The 18,425-nt window shown below is 36.9% G+C and overlaps 1 pseudogene across 2 annotated transcripts; it reads right to left on the bottom strand.

Annotated features, from left to right (window-relative positions):
• Nucleotides 1-317: 317 nt before the first annotated feature.
• Nucleotides 318-5,688, bottom strand: LOC148870756 (protein OCTOPUS pseudogene; annotated as a pseudogene). Of its 2 annotated transcripts, none has more exons than XR_016106644.1 (2): nt 3,341-5,688; nt 318-1,673 (listed from the first exon to the last, which is right to left on the bottom strand). The product of XR_016106644.1 is annotated as a protein OCTOPUS pseudogene, transcript variant X1 (transcript). The 2 variants fall into 2 exon arrangements; XR_016106645.1 differs by having other exon boundaries at nt 318-1,620.
• Between the last annotated feature and the right edge of the window lie 12,737 nt (nt 5,689-18,425).

Here is an 18,425-nt window from a genome sequence, read left to right as displayed (position 1 = left end):
ATAAACACTTAAAAATAACCACTCCCACAACATAAGCTCACCGTTGACCGATGTGAATGGTTTTATTGTCTGAAACAAAAAACAACCGCTATAGGAATATTCTTGGGGTTCTTGGTAGCATTGTAAAATGAAAGTACTTGATTGCAACTAATGTGTTAATTTAAGGCGCTAGGTATACATTAAAATGGAATTAAAAAAAAAAAGCCATTAACTCATTACCCAATACTCATCCCAGCTACGGTGGGCTAGTCTGGGTTGAGCCTACCACAACGGGGCCGCTATTTAGGATGTACCACTTTCTCAACGACAAAGAAGCGTTTGTTTTCTTTTCTGATGAATGAAAACTCTTCACTAATTAATAATAGTTTTTCCTTTACTCAAAATGAAATTCCTCTTTACAATCGAAAGAAAAAACTAGGAAATTGAACAGAAGTACAGAACAGTGGGCTAAGAACAATTCTACAGAAGGCCGTATGGCTGTTGTCTAACTCAGAGTGCCCTATCAAATGGCCATTCAGAAATTTCAACATCAGTGCTCGACAAAACCAGGAGACACCAGCACTACAGAACAGAATTCAAGTTTGAAAGTTGAAACTAAAGACCCTGGAGCCTTCAAAAAAGACCCTGGATATCTCAATAGACCCACAAATTCATCCCTTGGTCGTGCTCATTTACAATGATATCAAGTCCAGGCCCCCATAACAGTGTTAGGGGTAGTAGTTGTGGAAAACTACCCAATCTTATTCACTGATGTATCAATGTATCATTCATTCATTCATTCATTTCTGGTCATAGTATATACCTTTTCCCATTAAGAAGATGAAGTTAATACACCATTTTGTAAGCAACAATAGGCTTGAGAAGAAGAACACGGAATTCACGGACCATTATTTAATTACAGGGAGCAGACTGTTGCATCTAGTCTGAAACAAATCAGTCAGAGAGAAATTTTGTTGATATTTCCGGTAAAATCACCTATCAGATTTTGGGAGCTAAGCTTAGATGTTGAATTGACACTTGTATTGAAGTGAAGATTCACCAAGTTGGCAAGTTCCACATTAACCCCACCTATCTCATCTGCGCTCTTATCTGTCCAGCCAGATTAGGTACCAGGGCTGACCAGATCGGAATCTTGCTATGGTTCCACCATGAGGAAGGTGAAAGTTGCTTCTCCCCTTAATGCACAAAATCATATAGAGCATGATTCAATACTCCAAGTTCAACAAGCAGATAATTGGTTAGTTGTACAGCGACTCTGTCCTTGTCTTTGGTTTCTCCATTTTCACCTGTTATACCTTGTGATAAGTAGTTTCCACTTTCCAGCACCAGACATCAGGTATCATCGCCAATGCCACTCGTATACTTGTGGATCAATTCTAAATCATTTGTCCTGTGTGATATTTGCTCCATAATTCATACTGCAGCATGAAGTTATAGGAATTTGGGTAACACCAACCAACAAAGCATTTTAGACTTCATTGAAGGAAAATGATGGCAGATTGACAGCCCTAGGTGCATTCAAGTTAAGAAACTCGATAGCAACCTGAACCAGATCCATTATTACTATTGATGGCGGTTTGGTTTTGGATGTGGGAGGCAATAACCTTCAAACGTATCATCCTGTTTATGGGTGGAAAGCCTGTCACATCTGAAATCCAGCTCGAAAAATGATGCTGCAATGGCATGCAGTATTTCATGTAAAGTACATGCAGAAGTTTTACTTACAAATGGGAAAAAAAAACATCACTTGGGACAGAGTATGGTTTTATATAATGCAATTGAATAACAAAAGCTGAGTAGAAGAGACATTGCAATTGATGATTCTGTAACAATACAGACCCAAATTCTGAGTTGTCAAAACAATCCTAGATGTTTTTTTGTCCTTTTGTGGCATAAACTACTACGTAGCCATCTTCAGTTATGATGATTCAAATTACTCTACCAAACTCCTTGAGAATTGAGATGATTCCAAACAAAAGACGGTTTTTCCCTTTACTTTCATCCATATACAGGCCCATCAAGTAATCATGTATAAACAGAGAAACAAAGAGGAAGAAGAAAAAGGAAATAGTCTTCAGTGGGTAGACTTAAGAGGAAAAAGAAGTGTAAGGGTATGGACTTGATGGTGGCCTGTACCCTAAAATCTGAATTGGTTGGTGGTTTCAACAGAGTAAGGGGACAAAAATAAGGGAAAAGAGAAGTGGCCAGACCCTCAGGGGGGGCTGCTTACATATCCTCCAGTGAGGGATCAGGCCAATGTAGTTCACCGGAGATGAAATTCTGGCAATGGAAGGTAGAAAAGACTGCTCGTTGCAAAAGGGATGAGAAGAGGAAGGAAAGGGGAGGAATGGAGAGATAAGAAATGGACCAACACGGGAGCCCGGCTAACTCGCCTGATTTCTTTCTCAAGCAAGAAATGGGCCAACAGGCACAACTGTACCAAAAATAGGTGGGGGTGTCACCTTATTAATTGTTCTAGAATGCCCAGCACTTAAACCTTTTATTTATTTATGTTAAAATGTATCATTCTGACCTGGGTTCAACCTGAGTAAGCCGGGTCTACATACTTATTCAATGCCACTATCATACAAGAAGAAACTTCAACAAGTCTCAAGACAGAGCTATAGGGTTATCCCAGTTTCTAGATCGGTTGAATAGTAATCATAAAAAGAGAGAAATCAGCCAACATATCTCAACAATTAATACAACATTGTCTACCTTGGAAGATACATGACCTAGTTATGAGGAAAACAAGGCTGCAGTCATTATCAAATTGGAACCCCCAAGTTTACTAATCCTTAATGTAACCTATTTAGTTCCTGACATTGAGCTATATAAAGCTTGATGTACAATGACATATGATTCTCATCCCATCAAACAATCACCAGTGCTGCATTTTCATTGCTCAAATGCATTCATATATTGATCTGAAATCATACATTTCAAGCTTAACCACATCTCAGAACCATGCAAGATGGAATCTCTTGAAGAACCAATATTCTTATACCCAAATATACAGCTTCTAACCAATTTAGCACTATTGGCAATCTAAATTGCCTGGATTTATATGTAAACTATATGCTCAGGGTAAAAGAGTTCAGGAGTTGAAGAGCAGCAAGATTAGTGATGAAATAATATTCTTATTATTTGCTCAATAACTGAAAAAAAAAAAGCATGCTTAGCACAGGAAGTGCAATAGTTGGATGTGCTTTTATCTAACTAACAACAAGATATATATATATATATATATATATATAGCTGTATGTTTGTGTGTGTGTGTGTAAACACACAATAAAAATGGTAAATCAATCAACAATGGATCAACGAACAACTGATGCACCTTCCATTTAGTACAAGCGCAGTACACTCCTGGCAATAGAATGAGAGTTTTTTGATCTGCTATTTCCAGACCCACTCCTCCAGCTGCTCCTTAACGGTGTTAAATAGAACCGTAAGAGGCCATTGTCAAGGTCGTTAGGACTGTACCTAGCACTTCGATTGCGCTCTAAGACAAACTCCTCTCTTCTCTTCTTGCCCTGCTCATTGGTCTCTGCATTACTCTTCCTTGTACTGCTTAAGGATCCCCCCATGTTAAAGGAATTCCTCGAGCTAACACTGCTGTTGCAACGGAAGACCTTCCTGTTGAAAGCCCCTCTTGCTTCTCCGATGGCATCTCTCCGCAGCTCTGGCCAAGACTCAGAGAATGAGCGTTCAACCACATTTTCCCTGCAGTATGTCTCTTCATCCTCGTCTTTGGTACCGTTGCGCCTGTAAATCAAACCCCAAATGTTCCATGCCTTCCATCTGCGTGATTTCTTGGAGCCCTTCCGATCACCGCCACCAACTACAGAAGCACTATCTCTGAAAGCTGATTCAAAGCTCTCAGAACAATCATCCCTGAGAAAATTTGAGTTTAAATCCCTAGAATCTCTATCTGTAACTAGCAACTTTGGCCCATGGAAGTAATCAATAGTAGCAGGGGACACTTTGGCATTGGAAATGGACTTTGTCTCATCAATCTCTGCCACCACAGCTGCTTCCATCTTCCTAATCGAGCTAGAACGGTCAAGACTCTTCCTTCGTCTCTGGGAGGATGAATCAGAATAATACTCCCTAGTCTGAGCCGATCCACCTGGATTTGTCTCGTCCTCATTGATGGAATTCATGGGCTCTTCAACAGGGATCTGATTATCAAATCGTCTAACCAGGGCAGGAACATCTTCCACAACTGAATGCATCGGGGGGAGCCGTGGAAACGTTCTTCCAATGAGATAACCATCCCAAGAAGCCCTGGGCTCGTCCCATGAGTATCGCGGATCATCAAAAGACATCCGACCGGCATCAAGGGAGAACCTCGGATCAGTATCGCAGGATCTCCGTCCACATCCGTAATCTGCGATTTCCGACTGCGTCTCCCTGAACTGCCTACGCGACGGCTTTTCAGCCCGCATTGTAGTCGAGGCGCCGTCGCCATCGCTGCGTTTCTTCATCTTCTGCTTTCTCCTCCACTTCTGCAATTTCTTGCTAAAAACCGAGGCGGCCAACCAGAAACTGCCTGCAATCTCCTTCAAATCCCTCCCCGGAGGCTTCTTACTGTGCGAATCGAGATCTATGTGATCCTTCATTTTCTTCACTTTCTCTTCCTCCACTTCCTCCACCACCACCTCCTCCTCCTCCTCCTCCTCCTCCTCCTCCTCCTCCTCCTCTTCGTCGTCCTCCTCTTCGATCTCCTCGTCTCTCTCTTCAACAACGACAGCGTTCACATTGCTAGAAACGGTGGCAGCATCCTCCAGAACCTTAATTTCCTCCTCATTTTCCTCCTCTTCTCTGGACTCGAAAACGGGACCTCCAACCCCGGAAAATCCTAAGGCCCTAGTTTCGACCTCAACGTCACGCCGGACCTCTTTTCTCTCAGCCTTACGTTCGTCGTCGAGGCTAAACAGAGACCAGAGAGTGTTCCGTACTCGAACGTCGCAGGATTTCCTCTGCGGCTCGAACACACCCGAGAAACCCTCGCCTCTCGGGTCGGAGAAGGACTTGCTTCGGCGGAGCTCTGGGAAGAAGGAAGAAGAAGAGGAGGCTTTATTCCGAATGCTGTTACTGTAGTTGGTAGTGGCGGTGCTAGTGTCTCCAACAACGCTGGAGCGATTGAGGATGGCTTTGAAGGCGGTAGAAGTGGAGGAGGAGGGGTTGCTCTTCCGGCGGGTCGCTGGATCCAAACAAGCAAGGCGTTCGCATAAACATGAGGGGCAGAAACCGGTGACGGGTTGGTCGGGATGACGATCGCAGGTGGAGAGACGGTGGGGTTGGGGGAGTTCGAGATTCATAACAGAAGGTGTACAATGCGCACCCAACAAGTTGTAGCTCTGTTCATGTTACAACCAACCTTTGGTAAGCTGAGATATCATCACAGAAGAGCTGCCGATAAAACTTGGGTCTGCGTTTTCTTCGTGAGCTTCGGTTACAAACTTACAACGAATTGACGAAAGCTTAAGCTCAGCGCGCGAGAGAGAATCAGAGTCCAGAGACAATGTGTGCAAGAGACACAGAGTGTGTCGAAAAGCAAATACAAAACCCCTGAAAAACCCTCTTCAACTGATGCGACCCTTCTCTCCTGTGTTGGAATTTCTTTGTTCGTTTTTCTCTTTCCTCTATCTATCCTGTCGAGTGTCTTCTTCTCTCCCTTTTGTTTCACTCTCTCTACTATTTTTTCTTCTTTTTTTATTTTCTCTTCTCTCGTTCGAGTCCGATTTTCAAAGATTCCTGTAAAGTGAAAAAGCAAAAGTGATCACGCCCCACTATTCTCTCTCACATTTTGCTTTCTCTCTCCTCTCTTTTACTTTCTTTCTCTTTGCTTGTTTTTTCTTTTTTCCGGTTCTTTTTGTTTTTTCAGTTTTCTCTTTTTATCTTTTTCTGTTCCAGTGATTTTAACAGATGACCGTGACCCAGCAGCTCGGCTTGGCTTTCGCTGGAGATTGATTAGTGACTGACAGATCCTGATTTGCTTTCTAACCATGACTGATGATGATTGTTCATTAGAATGTATGAGAAACTCTAAGCTGCTAACTAACAACACAGACATCGGAATGCACTCTCAGTTACATTATGCGGCTCAGATGCTGCAAATACAACTTGAGGGTTCCATCCTTTTATGGTAACCATTCAGAAATTTGTGATCGAACGGTTGATAAGTCTCGTGTGAAAACTGGAAGGGAGAATGACCAATCAACCCTGACCGTGAATTGATGTCAAATTCACGGACAAGATGTGGTTTATAGGGGGAGAGGGCTAGTAATTGTAAGAGAGGTTGGGATTCAGAATTCTGCATCGTGTGTATCGTATGGAGAATGACCGAGTGAAGGGAGTAGTATTATTGTAGTTGAGTCGCGGGTGGCCCCCAATTCAGCTGCTTCGTTTAATTAATTAATAGTCCCTGAAGTTTGTTACAGTTGTTCCTTTAAATTTGATAATTGCCTTTACCTCCCTTTATTCATTTTTTGGGTAAATTTGAAACCCCTATTCTGAACGATGACCGTGAGACAAAGACCTATTCCTTAGCTGAAATTCGTCGTTTTAATTCTCATATTACCCTTATAATAAATACTTGAACCATAGAGAAAAAACACTGTTTATCTTCCCTAATCTCATTATACAAGCAGCGACGATAAAAAAGGGGCATTGTCATATAATAATAAATCTAAATTCTCTAATAAATTTACCAAACACCATCTCTCTTTTTTTTGCTTCTCTACTCCACCTGCTTATTGTTCAGAACTTCATTCAAATCTCTTTCGCCTACGACAAAGTGGCCTCTTCTCTTCTGCTGCCCAGGAGACTAATGAAGGCATGAGAGTATTCTTGGCTGAAGTAAAGGAACTTAGTTGGAGCAACGTTTTCAGCGGAAGCTGATCGGAGGAGCAACGTTTTGGCTAATAAAAGCAAGGGTAGCCAATGCAGAAGGTGGGCAGCCATTTTCAGCGGAAGCAACAAAAGAGAATAAGCCTCCTTTCCGCAGGCGAGAGAGATCTGATGAAGTTCTGAACCAATGAGCAAGTGGAGTAGAGAAGGAAAAGAAAGAGAGACGGTGTTTGATAGGTTTATTAGAGAAATTAGATTTATTATTATATGACAATGCCCCTTCTTTGTCACAGCTGCGTGAGGTCGGAGAAGATGAATAGTACTTTTCTCTTAATTGTTTGAATATTTATTATAAGGGCAATATGGGGATTAAAATGGAGGATTTCAACGGAAAGTTAAAAGAAAGGGGTTCTTTGTCTCACGGTCATAGAACAGGGTGATCTTTGTCGCAAAACAAACTACAAGGATTCTTTATCAAGACCCGGTCTTTGTAATTTATCCTAATTTTTTAATATAGTTAAAATTTTCTAATAAAAAATATGAAAATATCTAAAAATATATATACAATTATTTTGATCAAAATATTTGTTTTTCAAATTTTCTCTTCTTATCAATCCTCATCCTAAATTTTTTCAATATATTTTTTAAAATTGATTTATTTTTCAAACTGCCCCTTATTCGTAAAATTTATATTGATTTTTTTAAATCAATGAGATATGTATTTTGGACATTTCTGACTCTTACTAGAAAATTCTAATAAAAAGGGTTTACTTGTTGCAATTGTATCAAAAAGCTCAGGATAATGATTATAATTAAAAAAACTTTAAGGGAGGTTCAAGCAATGTAAAATAGCTTCATAAAGCAATTTACCCTATACAATATTAACAAATTTGGAGGAAATAAGCGAAACAAATCAGCCCCCACAACGTTCCACAATACATTTCCACCATGTATTGGGAACATCTCCCAATGATAATATCAGAAATAATGATATTATTAGAAGATGTTCTCAATACATGGCTATGGGACGTTATGGGGGCAATCTTGTAGAAGACCGGATTTGCTCTTCACATCTCGCACCTCACACACACATCCCATCATGCATTGGGAACATCTCCCATATTTATAATTATTAATTATTATTCACAAAAAATGTTCCCAATGCACAGCAAATGTGTCTGTGAGGCACCCATTTGTGAGGAGCAGATCCCGTCACATCTTGTGGAGGCTGATTTGAACTCAAAGTAGTGGTCATCATATGTATGTTTGTCAAAAAGAACATATGTTACGAAAATATACAAGATTGTAGGAAACCGTTTGGATAGTAAGATCAGAGATGGCTTCGGTCAAGGCAAACCCGTACTTACACCGTCCCAACTGCCTCTTTCAACCTTGTATCAAGAATATTTCCCCATAAACATGAGTAAGAAGATATTTCCAATACAAAATTGTAAAGATTGTTCGAACGAGTGTTGACTATGATGAAAGCTGAACTTCCTCGCCTTCAGTCAGGACAAAACTGAACGATGTAGGCATAGGTTTGTCCGAATGGAAGCTGATGTAATCGTTTCGGGCCATGTACCAATGTTTTGTGACGTAAAATTTGTTTGGCTAAGTACCTCGTTATTTGACCCAGTGGTGACGTGCCTTAGCGATGAGCTACTTGGTGAAGAACTGCCTGGTGGAGAATTGCCTGGGGGTGAACTTCTTGGTGGCGAACTGTCTGGTGGCGAACTGCCTGGAGGCGAGCTCCCTGGTGGCGAACTGCCTGGTGGCGAGCTCCCTGGTGGCGAACTGCCTGGTGGAGAGCTACCTGGTGGCGAACTCCCTACTAGGCAGCCTGTGACTTAGAGAATGGTGGAGCTCCCTGGTGCAGCGCAACCCGACTGCCCCTCAACATGAGGTGGTCTTCTTTCCTTTGTAGGCAGTGGGAGCTAAGGGACCTGCGAGAACTCCATATTTTCGTCCTCTTTGTAGGTGGTGGGAGCTGAGGGACCTGCGAGAACTCCATCTTTTCCTCCTCTTTGTAGGCGGTGGGAGCTAAGGGACTTGCGAGAACTGAATCAGAGAACCCGGGGGCATTTTCCCGGTGGGGGCTCTCCAACGCTTAAGTTAGCACTCTGATTGTAGAGAGATTTGAGGATAATATTGGAGAAACGAGAGAGCTAGAGAGCAGGGATTAACTCCACCTTTTTTTCCTCTCCTCTCCCCTTTGGGGGGTGAGGTCTTTATATACCGAAGTCCTCGCGGGTTAGGTGGGTGAAAAGCCTCCAAACGGTAAGACTCGTTACATCTGTCAGAACCGGGGTACGGTGGTGAATTCCTCGAGGTCGTCAAGCTGGCACTTGTGTCAGGCGGCCAGGTCGGCGCCTGGGCCAGGATGTTAGGTCGGCGCCTGGGCCAGGTTGTTAGGGCGGCGCCTGCGTCAGTCAGTGGGTTGGTGTCTGGGCCAGGTTGTCAGGTCAGCGCTCGTGTCAGTCGGCGGATTAGTGTCTGGGCCAGGTCGTCAGGCAGGAGATCTTCCTGCGATACGCCAAACTACTCCTATACCGAGCTTCTCTACAAGTGACGAATTGCCTATGGCGAGCTGCCCATGGCGAGCTGCCTATGGCAAGCTCTGGCAGCTGCCTATGGCAAGCTGCCTATGGCGAGCTGCCTGGAGGCCATACTTAGTTGGCACGAGGTACCACGTGTCACAATTCCACTGGAGAGCCAAATCTGCCCTCATCAAAAGCCGATCTCCGATTTGAGAAGGTGGACGAAGAAGTATAGACCTCATTTCCACGATATAATAATCAATCATAACAATGTAAGTAAAACTGAATCGTTAATTATGTCGGGATTTGGTGGAAACCGGAAAGAACCAATGGCACCGCCTGCGACCACCGGCCCACCGCCCTTCCGACCTCGACCAAAGCTGAACCAAGCCAACTCCGGCCGACATCACCTGCTGCTGGGAGCGGAGGGAGACAAAAGGAAATTAAAAAAAAATAGTAAAAAAAGGAAAGAAAACGTGGTTGGCCAAAAACGTCCCATCTGGTATGTCGCCTGGGGAGTCGTTACGGAACCCCATTTCTTTCTTTTCTCTCTATCTCTCATTCCGTCTGTTCAATGAAAATAACATTTCTTCCTTTTTTTTATCGGTTTTTCTTTTTTCTTGCCGAATTTCTGCAGTCTGCTCGACTGCTCCTCTCTGTGTATTATTTTTCCAGGGTGGAAATGAATTTCGGTACCATAATTAAGAAATGAGTGCGTTCGTGTCTGTCTACGGGTTACGTCGCATGCATGTACTACGTCTACGTATATACACGTCATCTGCCGGTGTTTACACTGACCAGCACAGAGATCATATGCGTGACGATACATCAACACTCGGTGTTTGACCTATTTGATGCAAAACCTCTGCTCGCTCAAAACCATCTGATACATGTTCGATCAACGATCCTCCCAAATGGGTAGTCTAGATTTATAGTGCTCGTACTTGTGCACAACACACTACCGTGAGTTTGTACGTTCCTTTTCATCTCGATCGATCAGAAAGAAAGTTGATCACTTGGTTAATAGAGAAAAGGCGTATATTATAAGTGGGGTGTACCTTTCCCATTTTTTAACCAAAAAATGCAACAGTAGGGAGAGCATGTGATATTATCTTCACACAAATTACAGCTGGAGGAGAGAGGAAGAGAGAGAGAGGCCCCACCAGGTTCAACGGTGGATATACCAAGAAGAATGCGAGAATCGATTGCTGCCGCAGTGAGCAAAACTGAGGATGGCCCCCACCAAATTGGTGCTTGCCTGGCCTCGTGTCGTGTGTTCCCCTTTGCTATATTCTCTTACTGGTTGATAATAAAAAGAATGCAAGTGAAGAGTGAATCTGAAGACCATCAATCTCAATGCACTGTAGTTCACAACTCGGTTATTTTTTTTTAATGAGTTGTTCTTGTCATCCTCCCCCGAGGAAATACGTTCTTACTATATGTCTTCACCGTCGGCTAGTCCTCGGGATCGGCATTTCAGACACCCCGAGAACAGACAACGTGGGCCACATCTTCCGCCAACAACACTACACAAGGACCAGTAGTAACTTGGAAAATGTGATCCTCCCCTACAAGTGAGTCACTCGTGGTCCAACGTGGCTAGAGGAATATCCACGTGGCAGATCCAAACTTTTGACTTGAAACATCAGCGTGTCATGTAAGACATCTGGATTGGCTGGGCCCCCATGTCGCTCTTCCCATTTTTTTAGAGATTACATCCCGCCACTAGCTACGTTGATACAATGTGTTCATCCGGTCTAGAGGTGGATTCGAGCCGAGCCGAGTCGAATAGTATGAGGTTCAAGCTTGACTCGAGACTGTTTTACAAGGTTCGAGCTCGAGTTCATTTTGAGCTAGAATCTTGAACTCGAATTCGATTCAAGTGAAAAATTCATAAGCTCAAGCTCGATTTTAAGAAAAAATATTTTATAAAAATAAAAATTTATATATAAAAATATTTTTATTTGATATTTAAAAAATTAAGAATTATAATAATTAATATTTATAATATTTTTATTATATATATATATATATATATATTCAAATCTCACGAGCGAGCTCGAGCAGCTCGTGAAAAGCTCGTCTCATTACCCCCCTTGTCCAATCCAATTTTTTAAATATGTCATGTTGACCTCTGATTAGCTGAGTGGTTTTGACATTGACCAATTCGAATCACGAATGACCCAATCAATTATGTTTTGGGAAAATCCCTGATTAGTAACTTGTAATTTGGGCCTAATGCCACTTTGATCCCCAAACTTTAAAATGTGACAATCCAATACCCAAACTTTCAAAACATGACAATCCAATACTTATTGTTAACTAGCTGTTAATCAACCGTTAAGTGGCATTTAACAAAGACCTTGTCTTTTCCATTCAAAAAAGTTGGAGTCACCTTTGAGTGGGCATTCTAGTGACCCCAACTTTGTTGAATAGAATAGACAAGGATTTGGGGCTGTTAATTTTGTGTCAATGTTTGGATGGTTGATAAAGAAAATTAGGTAACACTCGAAGGGCACTTGTGTCTTTTTCAAATGTCACTTAACGGCTGAACAACTAGTTAACAACATGCTCTAGATTGTCACATTTTAAAAGTTTGGGTACTGAATTGTCACATTTTAAAGTTTGGGGACCAAAGGGGCACTAGGCCCAAAGTACAAGGGTACTAATCATGTTAGCAACCAAAAAAAAGGCAAAAATCTATACTACTTATAAAAGTGTGAATGATGAGGTATTGGCTTCTAGAATTTTTCTTTAATGAAATACCCCTCTTCTTGAATATAGTTCATCTCCATTGAAAGGGCATAAAATATAATTAAAAGAATACAATTAAGCACATTCAATTACCTCTCATTAAATCTCACATTTAAGTCATTAAATAAATCACATTCTCTCTCATTGAATCCAACATTTATACTTTTGTTTATCATCATTAAATTTCACTAATAAATCCATACACAATAATTATTAATAGAATGAAATTTTATATTTTTAAAATAAACATAGAAATGAAATCACATTTTCCATCTAGGTCATGAGTAAGTACTTCAACCGTTTAGGTCAAATGGATAACTTCATGATGTCATAAATAAATAATACAAATTTATAAAAATAAAAAAATACTTTTATTTATTATCATTAATTCCACTAATAAATCCATCACAATAATTATTAATATAATGAAATTTTTTATTTTTTAAATAAACCTAGAAATGAAATCATATTTTCCATCTAACTCGTGGGTAAGTACTTCAACCATTTGGGTCAAATGAATAATTTCATGTTTCATAAATAAATAATATAAATTTAGAAATATAAGAAATACAAAAAATATAGAAAAAAAAAGAAATTTTGAAAAAAAAATTGGATAGTTTCTATTATTATATATTTGTCATATTAAAAATAACTATGATAAAATAGACATAATTTTATTAATGATAGACATCAAATATACAACTTAAATCCAATGGAAAATTAAACCATCTTCCTATCTAGGGGGTAGTTCAACCTTTAATGTCAGATAAGTTAACCCATGATGTATAATTAAAAATAATTTTTTTAAATAGAATAAAAAATATGAAACAATTTTGGATACATTTATAATATTATATACAAATAATATAAACAAAAATGAGTATGATAAATAATCATTATTTTATCAATGATATAAATAAAATGTAAAATTTAAAACTAATTTGATAATGAAACCATTTCCATATTTGGATGGTAGATAGGTCAATGATCTAACATTTCGGGTCAAATGGGTCAATCTATGATATCATAACTAAGTAAGGAATATTAAATACATACATACATACTAAAAAAAAAAGCTCTGTATAAAGCATATTGATATAATTCTATTGTTATATATTCACTATATTAAACAAAAATAAATGTGAAAATAAGAATTACGTCGATCAATGATGAAAATGGAATACATAATTTAAAATCAACCGAAAAATAAAAATGGTTTTTCTATCCAAGTAATGGGTTAGTGGTTAAACTATCCATGTCAAGTGGATGTTATTATTAAATAGTAAAATAGATAAAATTCTATAAAATGTAGAAAATTATCAATAATTTTGGGTACATTCTATAATATTATATATTCATCATATAAAAAAGTGTGATTAATGAGAATTATTTTCATTAATGAAAGAAATGGGATAAAAATTAGGATAAAAATAAAGAGCATTAATGTCTAACAGATGACCCAACTAATCATGTCAAATGGTTCAATAATTTAATTAGCTAGGTTATCGTAGGCAAGTGGTTTGATATTGATGCAAATAGATCATATCAGATTTGAATTAGGGTATATTCAAATCAGATAATGATCCAAAGATTCAACCGGATCTCATAAATATTGATTCGAATCTGAATCCGATCAAGATGTCAGGTATTCGAATATGATATGATCCAATTTATTTTTTAAAAAAGTAATAAATTATTAAAAGAAAAAAAAAATATAATAGTTGAAATACAAAACAAAAAACTATAAGCATTTTTTCAACTATTTCCATCATATAAAAAGTATACAAAAATGTAATATAATAACATGTTTATAAATAAATAATAAATAACATATATATTATATATACATAATATATATACTATATATATATAAATAATTGATTTGACCATAATATTAAAAACCAATCAAACAATATATCGGAATTGCATTTCCTCTTGGTAAATAAGTAATTTTTATTATCTCCTAAATTAAATAATAAAAATATAATTTTTTTATAAATTGTATAAAAACTTTTGAACATACATTAATATTATAAAAAATGAGAATTATTGTTAGTAAAGATAGAAATGGCTAAGATAAAAAAAAAAAAAGAATTAATGTCTTAATCATAGTCCATTTTCCTGGTTAAATAGGTTAATGGTTTAACCAATATGGTCCTTTGATTACTGATTATTATCATCATCATCATTTGATACTGCCACATGCAAAAATAAATGCAGAAATAATATTTACTTTTATTGATGATGAAAATGTAATACATGATTTAAAATCAACCGAAAAAGAAAATTTTTCTATCCAAGTGGTGGGTTAGTGGTTCAACTATTCATGTCAAATGGATCAACACATAGTGCTATTATTAAATAATAAAATACATAAAATTATAGAAAATGTAGAAATTTGTAGATAATTTTGGGTACATTCTATAATATTATATATTCATCATATAAAAAATGTGTGATTAATGAGAATTATTGTCACTAATGATAGAAATGGGATAAAAAATAAAGATCATTAATGTCTTAACACATGACACCACTAACCATGTCAAATGGTTCAATGATTTAATTAGCTAGGTCATTGTAGGCAAGTGGTTTGATAGGGATGCAAACAGATCGGATCAGATTTAAATTCGATTTGATCCAAAGATTTGATCAGATCTCATAAATATTGATTCAAATCTGAATCCGACCAATATGATGGATATCCAAATATGATACGACCTGATTTAATTTAAAAAAAATTATTAAAAGAAAAAGAAAATATAATAGTTAAAATAAAGAAAAACAAAAAATATAAGTATTTTTTTTAACTATTTTCATCATATAATAAGTTTACAAAAATGAAATATAAATAACATATTCATAAATAAATAAATAACATATATTATATATAAATGATATATATATAATTAATTGATTTGACCACAATATTAAAAACCAATATTCAAACAATATATTGGAATTGCATTTCCTCTTGGTAAATAAGTAATTTTTATTATCTCATAAATTAAATAATAAAAATTAAAAATATAGATTTTTTTATATAAATTTTAAAAAATTGAACATGCACTAATATTATACATTCTTCATATTAATCAAAAATATGTTTGGAAAATAAGAGTTATTGTTAGTAAAGACAGAAATGGCTAAAATACAAAGAAAAAAGTGAATTAGTGTCTTAATCATAGTCTATTTTCCTGGTTAAATAGGTTAATGGTTCAACCAGTAATATCATTTGGTTGCTGACTATTATCATTGTCATCATTTGATATTGCTACGTGCAATAGGCATACACTTTTATTAGTCCTTTTATACATAAATAAAGGATGTATAGCCAAAATCCTTTTCCAGCAAGTGTAAATGCATGATAAATGAAAAGAATGCAGATTCTAGTTTAATTATGGTTTCCATAAATAATAATTAGCCATATTATAATTAGTCAAGCTCTATTAGGATATTACCAAAACATATTAGATCTGATCAATTTGAACCAATTCAATTACCAAAACATATTAGAATATTAGATCTGATCAATTTGATCTGAAATATAATAATCCAATATAGTCCATTGACAACCCTACTCCTTACTTCAATGAAATTGGTACCAACGTTCAAAATTTCGATAGATTATATCTTTGGGTTTTGGATACATCTATTTAAAAGTGTTTTTGAGAATTTGTTTTTTTATTGATTAAACAATAAAAAATATGCCTAAAAATATTTTAGAAAAAATGAAAAAAATGAGATAAAAAATATTAATATTTTGAACATAGTAAAATGGTAATAAGGTAACTAGATTATTAGAATTTTGTCATCTGAACGGTATCATTTCCATGCCCTACCCACTCCAGTTTTCATGAAGAGGGAGATGAATCATGGATGGGATGGTAATTGTTCATTTATTCCACTCAAATCTAATGAATTTAACTATGTTAAGAGGGAGGACAGGTTTGGCGAGAATCCCCCTCTCATTTTGTATTTTTGTTTTCGATTTGAGCACTTATTCGATGGAATGATGGTCTCTGACTACTAATATTACTGAATTTACTTCAGTACCCTTAGATTTGGAAGTAACATATTTAACTATATAAAAGGGACATTTTGGACTTTTGGCAACGGTGGAGTACCCGGTTCTCCCGCCATTATGCATGTCAACTCTCCATTCACCAAATTCCTTTTGGCAAGGGTGTCAATGGATCGGTTTTGGATTGGACTCTGTCCAGTGTAAAATTAATTTGAACGAATTGGACGGACCAACAAGATATATTGGATTGAACCAATCTGATTCAAATTGGGTTGGACATGGTCCATTCCTAACAAATTTATATTGGATTGGATGAGATTAAGTCAAATTTGGCCCATTGATATAAGATAAGAATATAGTTGTTAATGGACCAGGTTTGAGTTGAAACCAATCTAATTCAAAACGGTCCAGACATTGAATTGAACCAGTCCAAAATGGTCCAATATATTCATTGGACCGAACTGAACCTGGTTAATTTATAATGGACTCACATTAGACTGGATGGGATTAGACTAAATCCAGTCCAATTGACACCCCTACTCTAATGTGGCGTTTGATAATGCTTTTAAGAGGTATGAAATCTGAAGACATTACTTTTCAAATTCCATAAGTGTTTGGGTATGCATCTTAATGTTGATCTGAAAGTGCGCTTCAGATTTAAAATGTTTAGACCGCAGGCCATCATTGAGCGTGCTCAAACATGTTTTAGATGTGTTCAAAAGTCTAAAGTACCCCTGATAATATTCGAATAGACATCCCTTATAAACCAAATTTCTTCTCATTCGAGCTCCCAATCAGTGACGGAGTGGCCAAGTCTCCTGGCAATCTAGGTTTCTGTTCTCCCGGCGACCCATATTCCAGCAATCAACGGCTGTCTGGCGATCAACATTCTGTTCTTCCAGCGACCATCAATGACTCATTTCCTATGACATTTTTGTCAACGCCATGACAATAGAGGGAGAGAAATGGAGAACTCGAAAGGAGACAGCGAGGGAGAACTCATTCCCATTCTTTTGATTTCTCTCTCCCTTTTGTCTTCCCACCGCTGCCGCTCAACTCTCACCATCGCTGCAACCCTATAGTTTCCGGCATTAGATTTCCCTCTCCCTCTCTCTCTCCCTCCCCCTACAACGGCGGTTAACACGCATATGTCAAAAGGCTCTCTCTCTCCCCCCGTTTTTATTAATTATTAAATATTTTAATAGTTTTAATATATTAATTTGATAATTATTAATTATTTTATTGCTTCATGTTCTTTATTACTATTTTCATTATTATTTTAACTCTTAATAATTCATTTATAATTTATAAATTGATATGTATTTTTCAATTTTATTCTTATTTTAATAAATTATTTTTATTTTTTTTTATAATTTAGTCATATTTTTCAATATTATTTTTAATTTAATAAATTATTTTTATGAAATAATACAAATTAAACTCAAAATCACCAAATAGTCTATTTTAGGGATGAAATAGTAAAATCAATGAATTTTATATGTTGAAGGTTTGATCTAACACAAACAACAATATATTACTTTTCGGATTTCAAACGCTTTTAATATCTTTTTAACTTTTCAGATTTCAAATTTCAGATATATCAAACGCTACCTAAGACAATTTTTTCTCTCTCTATGTAACAGCCAAACAGCCAAATCCCTCTAACATCTCTTCTTCAATCCCAAATTTTTTATTGGTTGAACTTGAGTTCAAATAACTAATCAAATTTATATATAGTTCAAATTTGATTAAAGTTGAACATGAATCAAGCCTAATTGAACTCTGAGTCCGAACAATTTGATTAAAGTTCAATTCAGTTGCACTCCTAACCGACCCTATCATATAGGGTCTAGTTCTACATTATCTGTTCCAATTAAAATTCGGTCGGTTCTAGGTCTTGATGTCATATTCCAAATAAATATAATTGGGCCAGAACCTATTTTGATTGTTCTGAACCATCCCTATATTGAAAATGTATCCCTAGTCCAATGCCATACTCATAGTGTACTTCCATATTATCACGTAATATGTATTTGGTATAGCTTCCATTTATTAAATAAACATTTGTATTTGATTTGTTATCAAAATTGAGAAAAGTACTTGATAAACAGTTATTGACAACTAAACATCAACAATTGAGTGAATAAATACTCAGTTATTGGGAGAAGCATTAAAATGAAGCTTTCCCAAACAGTTGGTGTGCAAATAAATCAAAACTCACTTTTGTGAATATCAATAAGTACGGATGAATA

Source organism: Nelumbo lutea, chromosome 2, assembly GCF_056320005.1.
Source record: "Nelumbo lutea isolate HS-2025 chromosome 2, American lotus-T2T, whole genome shotgun sequence".
NCBI lineage: Eukaryota > Viridiplantae > Streptophyta > Magnoliopsida > Proteales > Nelumbonaceae > Nelumbo > Nelumbo lutea.
Note: the sequence above shows the minus strand (reverse complement) of the source record. Positions and strands in the feature narration are given on the sequence as shown.